The 12142-nt window shown below is 45.0% G+C and overlaps 1 protein-coding gene and 1 pseudogene across 24 annotated transcripts in view; one reads left to right on the top strand and one right to left on the bottom strand.

Moving 5' to 3' along the window:
* Positions 1–12142, bottom strand: part of LOC128931702 (uncharacterized) — a 664375-nt gene that overhangs the window by 587237 nt on the left and 64996 nt on the right. The window lies entirely within an intron of this gene.
* On the top strand, positions 3400–4714 carry LOC100406919 (bromodomain-containing protein 2 pseudogene; annotated as a pseudogene).

Raw genomic sequence — 12142 nt, 5'->3', positions numbered from 1 at the left:
GCACAGATCTAACGGGGGACGCACAGGGGAATCAGCTAGGAATAAAGTGAAGGCAGCTATAGCTCCCATCACCTTCCCTTCTCCTCACTTCTCCTTCTCTGCAATATTCTCCCCTTATCACCAACTCTTCCACTGGATCAAAACATGCTCAAAGGCATCGCTCTGCTAACAAAAACAGCGTTAGCACACCATCGGGATGTACGAGCATTTCTGGAAGTGTCAAAGGAACCAAACTCCTCCCAGCTCGATGATTGATTCGCTAAATAAACTTGAGCTAGTAGTATAGTCTCTTTGTGCATCAATTTCCTCCAATCTAATGGAAATTTAAAACTACTTGCCTTACCTTCTTCATAGGCTTGTGGAGGAACCAGGGAAATGGGATATCAGTGTATTTCTTTTCTATTTCTGTGTAACAAGTCACCACACAGTCTATGGCTTAAAACAATACCTATTTTTTTATTGTTATTTATTTGAGACAGGGTCTCACTCTGTCACCCAGACTATAAAGTACAGTGGCATGATCTCGGCTCACTGCAACCTCTGCCTCCCACCTCAGCCTCCTGAGTAGCTGAGACTACAGACATGTGCCACCACACCAGACTAATTTTTGTAAAGACAGGGTTTTGCCATGTTGCCCAGGCTGATCTTGAACTCCTGAGCTCAAGCGATCTGCCTGCTTTGGCCTCCCAAAGTCCTGGGATTATAGGTGTGAGCCACTGCACCCAGCTGAAACAATACCCATTTATAATCTTACTGTTTCCATAGGTCAGAAATCTGGGCATAGAGTGACTAGATTCTGTGTTCAGGGTCTCATTGGCTGAAGCCAAGGTGTCAACTGGGGCTACGTTCTTAGATGGGGCTTGGATGCTCTTCCAGGCTGAGGCTGGCAGAATTCATCTCCTTGTGAGTGTAGGACTGAGGTCCAGTTTTTCCTTCAAGCTGTCGGCAGGAATGGCTGTCAGTCCCTAGTGGCTGTCTGCAGTTCTTAGTCATGCGGCACCCCCATAGGGCATTCATGTGGGTATTGTTTCTTCCAAGCCAGCCAGAGTATGTCTCTTTGATTTCTACTTAACCAGCCAAAGAAAACTCGGCTTTTTCTCTTTTTTTGTTGTTGTTATTGTTGTCGTTGAAACAGGGTCCTGCTCTGCTGCCCAGGAAAGACTCCAGACTCCTGGGCTCAAGTGGACCTCCCACCTCAGCCTTCTGAGCTTGGACTATAGGTTTGTACCACTATGCCCAGCTAGAAATCTCCACTTTTTTTTTTTTTTTTTTGAGACAGAGTATTTCTCTGCTGCCCAGGCTGGAGTGCAGTGGCGCAATCTCTGCTCACTGCAACCTCTGCCTCCCACGTAGCTGGGATTACAGGCACCCGCCACCATGCCCAGCTAATTTTTGTATTTTTAGTAGAGACAGGGTTTTACCATGTTGGCCAGGATGGTCTTAATCTCTTGACCTCATGATCGGCCTGCCTCGGCCTCACTACACCCGGCAGAAAACTGTACTTTTAAAGGGCTCGTACAATTAGATTAGGCCTCCTGATAACCCTCCTGTCTTAAGGTCAGTCGACTTAAGACCTTAATTATATATTTTTTAAAATCCCTTTACAGCAGTACCTAGCTTCATGTTTAACTGAATAGCTGGGAGAAGTTGTGCATACATCAAGGACCAGAATTTTGGAGGCCACCTTAGGATTCCGCCTCTGGCCCCAAATAGTCACAACTTTCCCAAACACCAAATACATTTACCTTCTCTCAAGGTCCCCAACAGTCTCATCCCACTGAAACATTAGTGGCTTTTTAATTAGCATAAATCTTGTTACTTTGTGGATCTAAGTATTCAGTGAAGACTGCCTTGCATTTTCCAAGCTGACATCACATACTCGACACACTTGACTCGTTTCTCTAACTCAAGAATTCTTACTGCCTTGTTTCCCTCTTACCTCTAGTTTCCACCATGGATGTTGCAAGGTAGCTCCTCATTCTGTTTTCTTTTCCTGTTTAAGGTGATTGTGTTTCTAGCAACACTACTCCTGGGGAATCTGTTTAAACTGGCTGAGGGTCAGGTGTGGTAGTTAATGCCTGAAATCCCAGCATTTTGGGAGGCCAAGGCGGGAGGAACTCTTGAGCCCAGGAGTTTGAGACCAGCCTGGGCAACATATCTGAACCTTTTTCCTTCCTCTGGTACATTCCTCATTCACCAAAAAGACGAGATGGCCTCATGACAGGAGTGAGGACTCTGGAGTCTGGTCAATGCAGATTCAGATTTTCTCACCAATACTTTCTGACTGAAAGTTACTCAGCCTCTCTGACTCATGACTTCCTCCTCTGTACATCTGGGATAACAGCAGCCATGCAGGGGTGCTGGGGTCATGAAATGACAGAGGATTCATGAGAATTCAGTGATACAACATTCATAGCGCATGGCGGGTGTGGGCTCCAGGCCCTTCCCCCTTTCCCATCTCCTAGCCCACATCACTGACTCCCTTTCTTTCTCCCTCCCTATCTTTCTTTATTCTTCCATTTCGAGGAACAGCTAACACTGGTGATGCAGTCATGACTACAGTAAAGCTGACCTTAAAACAACACGGACGTTAGGGGCGCTGGCCCACACACATTTAAAATCCCATGTAGAACTTTGTCTGGGAGGGCTTTTTTTTTTTTTTTTTTTAAACAGAGTCTTGCTCTGTTGCCCAGGCTGGAGTGCTGGAGTGCTGTGGCACGGTCTCGGCTCACTGCAATCTCTGCCTCCTGGGTTCAAGCAATTCTACTGCCTCAGCCTCCCAAGTAGCTAGGATTACAGGAGCCTGACACCATGCCCAGCTAATTTTTTTGTATTTTTAGTAGAGACAGGGTTTGACCATGTTGGCCAGGCTGGTCTCAAACTCCTGACCTCAGGTGATCCGCGTGCCTCAGCCTCCCAAAGTGCTGGGATTACAGATGTGAGCCACTTCGCCTGGCCTGGAGGGCCTTTTTCTTTGAGATAGGATCTGGCTCTGTTGCCCAGGCTGGAGTGCGGTGGCATGATCTTGGCTCACTGCAACCACTCACTGGGAGTCTTGAGCCTAAGGCAGCATGGCTTCCCCCTATGCGCAGAGAGAGTGGTCGCCCCATCAAGGCCCCAGGCAAAGACTTGCCTGATTCTCAGCAACACCAGAGCTCTAAGAAAGTAAAGCTTTCAGAACAATTAAAACATTGCAATGGCATTTTGAAGGCGTTACTCTCTAAGAAGCAGCTGCCTATGCTTGGCCTTTCTATAAGCCAGTGGACACTTCTGCACTTGGCCTCCATGACTACCATGACATCATTAAGCACCCCATGGACCTCAGCACTGTCAAGATGTAAATATTGCTTCAACCCCCCCAAATTCCTTTGACTTCAAACTTGAACCCCAGGGCACAGATCCTTAAGGTCATTCCCACTGTGCTTTCAAGAGAGGGCTCCTCTTGTGGTGTCTGGGGTAGGCAGGGAAAGGTAAGTCTTCCTGCCTGTGCAGCTTCTGATGGCTGCCTCCTTCTGCAGCGGAAGATGGAGAACCGTGATTACCGGGATGCACAGGAGTTTCCTGCTGACGTACGGCTTATGTTCTCTAACTGCTATAAGTACAACCCCCCAGATCACGATGTTGTGGCAATGGCACAAAAGCTACAGGACATATTTGACTTCCGTTATGCCAAGATGCCAGATGAACCACTGGAACCAGGGCCTTTACCAGTCTCTACTGCCACATGCCCCCTGGCTGGCCCAAATTATCTTCAGAGTCCTCCAGTGAGGAAAGTAGCAGTGAGAGCTCCTCTGAGGAAGAGGAGGAGGAAGATGAGGAGGACGAGGAACAAGAAGAGAGTGAAAGCTCAGACCCAGACGAAGAAAGGGCTCATCGCTTGACAGTACACAGGGACAGCTTCGGGCAGTACATGAACAACTGGCTGCTCTGTCCCAGGGTCCAATATCCAAGCCCAAGAGGAAAAGAGAGAAAAAGAAGAAACAGAAGGCAGAGAAGCACGGAGGACGAGCTGGGGTTGATGAAGATGACAAGGGGCCTTGAGCACCCCTGCCCACCTCAGCCCAAGAAGTCCAGGAAAGCAAGTGGCAATGGAGGTGGCAGTGCTGCTTTAGGCCCTTCTGGCTTTGGACCTTCTGGAGGAAGTGGCACCAAGCTCCCCAAAAAGGCCACAAAGACAGCCCCACCTGCCCTGCCAACAGGTCATGATTCAGAGGAGGAGGAAGAGAGCAGGCCCAAGAGTTAGGATGAAAAGCGGCAGCTGGGCCTGGACATCAACAAATAACCTGGAGAGAAGCTGGGCCAACTTGTGCACATAATCCAAGCCAGGGAACCCTCTTTACATGATTCAAACCCAGAAGAGATTGAGATTGATTTTGAAACACTCAAGCCATCCACACTCAGAGAGCTTGAGCGCTATGTCCTTTCCTGCCTATGTAAGAAACCTCACAAGCCCTACACCATTAAGGAGGCTGTGGGAAAGACAAAGGAAGAACTGGCTTTGGAGAAAAAGTGGGAATTAGAAAAGCAGTTACAAGATGTCAGCGGACAGCTCAATTCCACTAAAAAGCCCCCCAAGAAAGCGAGTGAGAAAACAGAGTCATCCTCTGCACAGCAAGTAATAGTGTCACACCTTAGTGCTTCCAGCTCCAGCTCAGATTCCAGCTCCTCCTCTTCGTCATCTTTTTCAGACACCAGTGATTCAGACTCAGGCTAAGGGGCCAGGCCAGATGCGGCAGGAAGGCTCCGCAGGACCACACCCCTAGACCACCCTGCCCCACCTACCCACCCCTTTCCCCTTTACTGTGACTTCGTCTCACCCCCCCTGCCCCCCTCTAGGAGAGCTGGCTCTGCAGTGGGGGAGGGATGCAGGGACATTTACTGAAGGAGGGATTTGTCCATACAAAATAAGATTGAATTCTCATGAGGCCCCATTGGGGAGTGATCCCTCATTCAAAATGACTGGGGCAGGGCAAGGGGGTGCAGGGTGGAAGTGTGCAAAGCCCCTGATCTGGAGTTACGTAAGGCCATAGCTGCCCTGTTGACTTCTAAGGGCCCTGTTTTGAGGTTGTTTGTTCTAATTTATTTTAAGCTAGGTAAGGCTGGGGGGAGGGTGGGGCCTTGGTCCCCTCAGCCTCCTTGGGGAGGGAAGAAGCTCTTTTTTTATGTTGAACTTTTTTTTCTACTGTTTTCCTTTTTTCCTTCGCTCCATTTGGGGCCCTGGGGGTTTCAGTCATCTCCCCATTTGGTCCCCTGGACTGTCTTTGTTGATTCTAACTTGTAAATAAAGAAAATATTTTTTTAAAAAAAGTAAGTTAGAGAAAAGAAAATGTTATTAAGAAAATCCTAAGAGGCTGGGCACAGTGGCTCAAACCTGTAATCCCAGCACTTTGGGAGGCTGAGGCGGGCAGATCACCTGAGGTCAGGAGTTTGAGACTAGCCTGACCAACGTAGAGAAACCCCATTCCTATGAAAGAAACAAAATTAGCCAGACGTGGTGACACATGCCTGTAATCCCAGCTACTCAGGCAGCTGAGGCAGGAGAATCGCTTGAATCTGGGAGACAGAGGTTGCGGTAAGCCGAGATCGCACCATTGCACTCCAGCCTGGGCAACAGGAGTGAAACTCCATCTCAAAAAAAAAAGAAAATCACAAGGAAGAGAAAATGTATTTACTATTCATTAAGTGCAAGTGGATCATCATAAAGGTCTTCATCCTCATCATCTTCATGTTGAGGAGGAGGAGGAAGAGGAAGGATTGGTCTTGCTGTCTCAGGGTGGCAGAGGCAGAAGAGATAGATGAGGTGGGAAGGGAGGCAGGAGAGGCAGGGTAACTCTTATTGAGAAAATAATCCACATATATGTGGACCTGAGCAGTTCAAATCTGGGTTGTTCAAAGGGCAACTGCGTATCATGTTGGAAGATAACTACCCTGTAATTGCATCCAAACTCTTTCTACTTGAATGCCAACATTGCAAGAACTCTGGTAAGTAGAGTTTTGATACCAACCTATCATTTCCAGATGGAACTATTAGTGTGATAATCCTGTTCTCTCATTGTCCTGATACCATTTTTCATACTTTTCTTAAAAAATGTACTTGGACTGAATTCTCACATAGTTGACACAGTCTAACAGATTTATGCTCCTTAGAAAAAGGGGTCCAGTCATGAAAGTATTCCAAAGCTGTCTCTTACAGAGATGCTCAGGATATAAGAAAGATTAGTGGTCAAAAGTAATGTAACTAAAATGCGGAGGCTGCCCTGGGAGAAATGTTAAGGACTGCCTGGCACAAGCGAGCACCTTCTGGCAAACTTCTCAAAGCGCTGAAATAAAAAGGTCAAGAGTCACCTACTTAAGTAATGGTCTCCAAGGCAAAATATCGGGAGTCCAGTTCAGCCACCACAATGAACTATTATATGTAAGTGGCACAGACGTAACACGAGAATTATACCAGTCATGGGGTTGCTTTTTTTTTTCTTAATGCATAAAGTGTGATTCTAACTTGGTGCTGTTTTTTGCAAACATGATGTTGATCACATGAGAAGGGTTTCAGAAGCTCGTTTATTTAATACTTCTAGGCTCAAGAAATCACTAATACATTGATGCAAACACCCGCTCTGGAAAAGTGAATTGTCCATGGGGACCTCCAGCTCTCCCCTCTGTTACCGAGATGGCTTCTTCATCGTGGTGTCGTTAGGGAGGGACCCAGGGAAAGGGTAACATAGCCACCGAGTCCTAACAATCCACAGAGAGTCTGGCAGCTCAGGCAGATCATGCCAAAGTCAAGCCCCCTTCAGTAAAAAGGCCCATCTATAAATCATTAGAGGTTGCAGGTGCCAAGAAAGCTACTGGATTAGTTCAGCATAATAGGCAGAAAGCTTGCATTTGCCAAATGCTTTACAACCATTTTTTATGAAGTATTACGCATAATACCCTAGGAGATAAATGAACAATATAATCACCATTTTATAACTAAGGACACAGACACCCAGTGTAGGTGCTCTGGAAATTAATAGCAAACTAATGTTAGAAACCCTTGACCAAACTCCCTGGGTCAACCTTTTTTTTTTTTGATCTGTCACCCAGTGTGGAGGGCAGTGATGCTATCATAGCTCAGTGCAGCCTCAGCTTCCCAGGCTCAAGCAATCCTCCCACCTCAGCCTCTCAAATAGCTGGGATCACAGACATGCACCACCATGTACCACCATGCCTCACTACTTTTTAAAGTTTTTGTAGATACAAGGTCTCACTATGTTGTCCAGACTGTCTTGAACCCTTGAGCTCAGGCAATTCTCACGCCTTCACCTCCCACAAGTGTTGAGAGTACAGGTGTAAGCCACCATGCCTGGCAACATTCTTTCTAGTAAACTACTTTGTCTCATACAAGCACGTCCTTACATTGACTTAAAACAAGGGTATACGTTTAAAATCTAGCTGCAGTGGTGTGTACCTGTTGTCCCAGCAACTCAGGAGACTGAGGTGGGAGGACTGCTTGAATGCAGGAGTTTAAGTCCAGCCTGGGCAACATAGCAAGACCTCATCTCTTAAACATTATTTATTTTTCACTTTTTTTTGGAGATGGAGTTTCACTCTTGTTGCCCAGGCTGGAGTGCAATGGCATGATCTTGGCTCACTGCAACCTCCGCCTCCTGGGTTCAAGCAATTCTCCTGCCTCAGCTTCCTGAATAGCTGGGATTAAAGGCATGCACCACCACGCCCAGCTAATTTTGTATTTTTAGTAGAGACAGGGTTTCTCCATGTTGGTCAGGCTGGTCTCGAACTGCTGACCTCAGGTGATCTGCCCGCCTCAGCCTCCCAAAGTGCCGGGATTAAAAGCATGAGCCACCATGCCCGACCAAATTTTTTTTTTTATTTTAAAAATATCAAAGTTTAAAATCTGAGCCTGAGCAAAATCCATCTTCGTGAATTGCACCTTAGGTCTTAAGAGGAGAAAGTCCATGTGGGAAACAAAAAGGTCCTCTTCAAAGTTGCTTTTCTTGTTAAAGAATAAATCATAAGTGTTCTAATAATTCTTTGTTAAGCCCTATCTTATGTAGCTGTTAGATATGCTTATAGGCACGTAGTACACTCTACGATCTTGTACTTTAACCAGATATCTGTGCTGGACGTGCTCACAGGCATGTCCCAGCTCATAACCTATGCCCCTTACCTGTTAGAAAAGTTTTAAGTTAGGCTGGGCACAGTAGTTCACACCTATAATCCCAGCACTTTGGGAGGCCAAGACAGGTGGATCACCTGAGATCGGGAGTTCGAGACCAGCCTGACCAACATGGAGAAACCCTGTCTCTGTCTCAAAAAAAGAGAAAAAAAAAGAAAGAAAAACAGAAAAGTTTTAAGTTATTAGCCAATCAGGTTTTAGTTTAGATTGTGAGGTCTGGCTCCAACCAACAGAGATTAGACACAGTAGTAAGGACAACCCCAAATACCTAAGGGATAAATATGTCTTCTTTTCCTTTGTTCCTTGTACTCTTGTAGCAAGATGGCTAGCGAGAGTATCCTTCCTACAGGAAGTAAAAACTGCTTGCTGAGAGATCCTTTGTCTCAGTGCCGATATTTTTCTGTGGCACCAAGCATCTGTTTCCAACACTCTACTTCCTGTTATGATACAGAGCTAATTGATTGATACCAAGTATATTAATCAGGATACAGTCACAGTTGCTGTAATAAGGGGATCCTGAAACACAGGGACTTAAATACTCTCACGTATAATAGTCCAGAGCTGCACTGTCCAAAGCTGGCAGGGCAGCTCTACCATCCTTAACATGTGGCTTGAAGAAGTTGTATCCACCCACCTTCACTCCCATCCCACTGGCCAGAACAGTCACTTGGCCATGAACAAGGTCAAAAATGTAGTCTGGTTATGTAGCCAAGTACCCAGCAAAAATTTAGGAGTTGTATAAGGAAGGGAAGAGTGGCTATTGACCAACAAGGAGTAGTCACTGTCTCACTACATGTAAGAGACAAAGATTTCCAATCCTCAGATTTGGTGTTCACTTTCCCTACTCCAATGGGGAAAACTTGACAGAGCAACGTCGACCTGAGAGAATGAGAGGGAACTGGGTGTCACACAGGCTTGATATTAGGAGCCAGGTTCATGCTGATACCTACTCTGTCATATGTTGGCTATGAGATCTCAGGTCAGTCATTGAAATTCAGCATCTCTTTCCTCATCTGTAAAATAAACACCGTGATGAGATGATAAATGAGATCGCCTCTACATCTTACATGTAATGATGTCAGGGTCAACGGTATGACAGAGTAGATTTTGTAGCATACTGTATCTCCTTAAGTTGACCACTAAATAACTAGAACTCCTATCACAACATGTTTGTAGTCTTAAATGGAATGTATGTAATGGACTTAGGAAAATAACTGTATGATTTAGTATGTAGATAAGTCTTGTGTGTTTCTAAAGCTTTAGTCTTACAGAAATATTTACCAGTCCTACCCACAAATTAAAAACAAAAACTCAAGTTTTCTTATATAAACTTTCAACCACTTTCTTTTTTTAAAAAAAAGATGGGGTTTCACCCTGATGGCCAGGCTGGTCTTGAACTCCTGACCTCGGGTGATCCACCCACCTTGGCCTCCCAAAGTGCTAGGATTACAGGTGGGAGCCACTGTGCCCAGCCAAATTTTTTTTTTTTTTTTGAGACTGAGTTTCACTCTTGTTACTCAGGCTGGAGTGCAATGGCGCCATCTCAGCTCACCGCAACCTCCGCCTCCTGGGTTCAAGCAATTCTCCTGCCTCAGCCTCCTGAGTAGCTGGGACTACAGGCATGCACCACCATGCCCAACTAATTTTTGTATTTTTAGTAGAGACGGGGTTTCACCATGTTGACCAGGATGGTCTCGATCTCTTAACCTCATGATCCACTTGTCTCGGCCTCCCAAAGTAATGGGATTATAGATGTGAGCCACCGCACCCGGCCCAACCACTTTCAATAAGAAATGGGAATATAGGTTGAGTATGTTTTATCCAAAATGCTTGAAACAAGAAGTATCTCAGATTTTGAATTTTTTCAGATTTTGGGATATTCATATATACATAATGAGCTATCTTGAGAATGGAACTCACATCTAAACATAAAATCTATTTATGTTTCCATACACCTTACACACATAGCCTGAAGGTAATGTTACACAATATTTTTAATAATTTTGTGCATAAAACAAAATTTACTTTAAGCAATTAAAATGTGGAATTTCCAAATGTCGCATTACGTTGGTGCACAAAAGTTTTAGATTTTGGGGCATTTCAGATTTTGGATTTTCATATTAGAGATACTCAACCTGCTCAACCTTACAATTCTAGTGAATCACTATTCAATTTCATTTATAAGCCTATATTACCATGAATATCTGACCAAAGGTTAATAAGGATATGAAGTACTTTCAAATGTACTAATCTTCATGGTCAGGGCCATTTTTTTAGATGAAGTTTTTGCTTTTGTAACCCAGGCTGGAGTGCAATGGTGCGATCTCGGCTCACGGCAACCTCCACCTCCCAGGTTCAAGTGATTCTCCTGCCTTAGCCTCCCAAGTAGCTGGGATTATAGGAGTGTGCCACCACAGCGGCTAATTTTTGTATTTTTAGTAGAGACGTGATTTCACCAACATGGTCAGGCCAGTGTCGAACTCCTGACCTCCAGTGATCTGCCCCCCTCAACCCCCGCAAAGTGCTGGGATTACAGGCGTGAGCCACCATGCCTGGCCATATGTTTTCTTAATACCTTTTTTTTTTTAACACATGGTCTTTCCCTGTCACCCAGGCTTGAGTGCAGTGGTGAGATCATAGCTAGCTCACTGCAGCCTCAACCTCCTGGGCTCAAGCAATCTTCTCACCTCAGCTTCCCAAGTAGTTGGGATCACAGCTGTGCACCACCAAGAGTGGCTAATTATTATTATCATTCTTTGTAAAGATGAATTCTCACTATGTTGCCCAGCTGGTCTCAAATTCCTGGGCTCAAGTGAACCTCCCGCCTCAGCCTCCCAGAGTGCTGGGACTGCAGGCCTCGGTAGCCTCTGTGCCTGGCTACCCATACGTTTCACATACACTTTCCTCTGCCATGTTTATATAACTATCTCCCATTAGCATGGGAAGTATGGAAGTCTGGCTTCTAGAAATAGGAGATAAGTGAACCAGAATTCCCTACAGCCTGAGAACATTTTAGAACATATCCTCAAGGGTCAAGTCTCAACATTCTTGAGTGTCACTCAATGCTAATTTTATTGACTATAGTAGATGATGAAGCTGATATTGGAAACAAACAATAAAGCTGTTGTTCTTCTGTAAATAGTAAACTGGTTCTGAAAGCACTCCTGAAGAAAGTCATGTTAAATTAAAGGAAATGGGAGGCCGAGGCGGGTGGATCATGAGGTCAACAGATCGAGACCATCCTGGTCAACATGATGAAACCCCGTCTCTACTAAAAATTACAAAAAAATTAGCTGGGCACAGTGGCGCGTGCCTGTAATCCCAGCTACTCAGGAGGCTGAGGCAGGAGAATTGCCTGAACCCGGGGGCGGAGGTTGCGGTGAGCCAAGATCGCGCCATTGCACTCCAGCCTGGGTAACAAGAGCGAAACTCCGTCTCAAAAAAAAAAATAATAATAATAATAATAATAAATTAAAGGAAATGATATATCGCTTCTCGGCCTTTCAGCTAAGATCAAGAGTAAAGGAAAAGATACATTGCCTTTCAAGGTGATGACTTTTGAAGGCAAAACTGTATAAATGTTATTCTGTTTAATCTGACTGCATTTTTGAAAGTCTCATTGCTTTATAAATATGTAATAATTATGTATTGTGTGAAATGAGTGCTTCCCTAGTGCCAGCCACTTTGCTAGACACTTCAATGGGGGATTTATCATTTCAACCTCACAAAAGTCTGTCTTCATCACCTATGCAGAATCTGAAAGTTGTCTGCCCAAGATCCATTCTTTCCTTATTCCTTAGAAGAGTGTTCCTATTTTATATGAAACTTCAAGGCACCCAACTAATGTATTAATTTACTTATTTGTATTTTATTTATTTATTTATTTTGAGATGGAGTTTTGATCTTGTTGCCCAGGCAAGAGTGCAATGGCACAATCTCAGTTCACTGTAACCTCTGCCTCCCAGG

This window comes from Callithrix jacchus, chromosome 4 (assembly GCF_049354715.1).
Source record: "Callithrix jacchus isolate 240 chromosome 4, calJac240_pri, whole genome shotgun sequence".
In the NCBI taxonomy this organism is placed as follows: Eukaryota; Metazoa; Chordata; class Mammalia; order Primates; family Cebidae; genus Callithrix; species Callithrix jacchus.
This window is presented reverse-complemented; position numbering and strand designations above follow the sequence as displayed.